The sequence below is a fragment of the Otolemur garnettii genome, unplaced genomic scaffold (assembly GCF_000181295.1).
Source record: "Otolemur garnettii isolate 467f Iridium unplaced genomic scaffold, OtoGar3 scaffold00145, whole genome shotgun sequence".
NCBI classification, from domain to species: Eukaryota; Metazoa; Chordata; class Mammalia; order Primates; family Galagidae; genus Otolemur; species Otolemur garnettii.
This window is the reverse complement of record NW_003852540.1, coordinates 14,156-15,985: the sequence shown is the minus strand read 5'-3', so window position 1 is coordinate 15,985 and position 1,830 is coordinate 14,156.

Sequence of the window (1,830 nt, the reverse complement as noted above, 5' to 3'; positions counted from 1 at the left end):
GCCTTAGCCACTTGAGCCACAGGCACTGAGCCCAGAAGGAGAGTTAAAGAACAGAAGGTTAGCAAGTAAGCTCATGGTTTGGAGATGAGCCAAGAGAGAAGGTTGAAGAACACACATCAACCCTGCTCAGGTGAGCTTCAACCCCAAGGAAACAAAATAGGTACTAAATCCATCACCAAGTGGATGGGAGTCCCCTCCCACATGAGAACGGCTTGCAGTATACTTTATACAAACAAGCGAGCAGAGTTCAGCTCTCATTTTATCCCATGAGAGAGACCCTCTAAACACCAGAACTCCTTCCCCAGAAAGGACCTACTAGTGTTCCATGGAACTCTCCCACCAGTCATAAAACTGTATATATTCTCTACCTGCAATTCTGAACCCCCAGAACTTCCCTCCACTCTCACCCTATGGTCTGGAAGTCTATCCCCCATGGAATCCAGATGCTTGGGCATTTTCTGGAGAGATGTGGACAAGGCATGGGCTGTTGCAGGTCTGTGCTGATTCTGTGGCATGGGTATAAAGACAGGACAGTGGACCAAGAGGGAGAAGTGGTGCCCCCACAGCACAGACCAGCAGTGGCAGTGGCAGGAACAATAGGACTCACACCCCTGGAGAGACACTCCCCACCTCTCTTGGCAACCAGAGAAAGCCAGACCTCTACTCCACTAAAAGCCACTGGCAGAACAGATCTGGTATGGAAACTCAGGCCCCATGAGTAAAGGGTATGCTTAAGGCAATATCTGCCCAGGCACAGCACTGCGGGGATGGAAACTAGAATATGTGCACGCAAAAATGGCATACTCCCAGGGTGGAGCTGAGTCAGAAGTGCTGCTTTAGTAAGCCTATGAAGCCCCCAGCCCCCAGGGGAACATAGCTGAGACAAAATCAGGTGGAGCATCAGCACCAACCCAGGGAGAAACAGACACTGAGAGCTGTGTGTGAGTACCAGCCCTGGGAGAGGCAGGAACTGAGAGCTGAGTGTGAGCTTTAACTGCACCTGCCCCAACACAGATTTCACCAGAGACAGAGACACCAGCTCCATGAGAATTGGCACAACAGCAGTGGCACAGGGCAGGGCTGAGCTGCAGTTTCAGTAAACTCAAACAGAGCCAGACCCATAGGGGAATATACCCAGGACAGAAACGCTAATTCTGCAAGAATATAAGGGGCAACAACATCAATCTGGGGTAGGCATGGATCTAAGAGAATCACCCCAGCTTCCATTAAGCACCCGAGGTTGTCAGACTTCAGCTCCCCCTGCCCACTGGTGGCAGAGTGCATCAGTCTAGCCAAGGAGACATAGATCTCCCAGTGACTCACACAGGCACAAACCCCTAAAGCATCTGCTCATTGGAGGGAACAGGGTTACAGCCCCACAGTGTTACCAGTGACTGGGTATGACAGAGGTGTAAGGTAGGGAAGAAGGCATCAACCTTCCCAGACTAATTCATTTGCTGGGTGGGCCCTTATGACTCCACTGAGCACTGGAGCAAGTCATACTCAAGCTGCCATCATATCCCTGCTATCTAGTTGCTGGAGATCTTTTCTCTCTCTCTCTCTTTTTTTTTATTGAATGGTAACTATGTACATTAATGCATTTCTGGGGTATAGTGTGGTGTTTTCACATACAATTTGAAACATTTCATCAAATTGGTTAACATAGCCTTCATGCCATTTACCTAGTTATTGTGCCAAAACGTTCATATTCTACTCTTAGAAAGGTTCACTTGTACCCTTGTAAGATAAACCACAGAAGTGATCCCTCCAATCTCCCTCCCTCCACCCATTCCCCTCTCCTCTCTCCCTCCCTCCTCCCCATATTCTTAT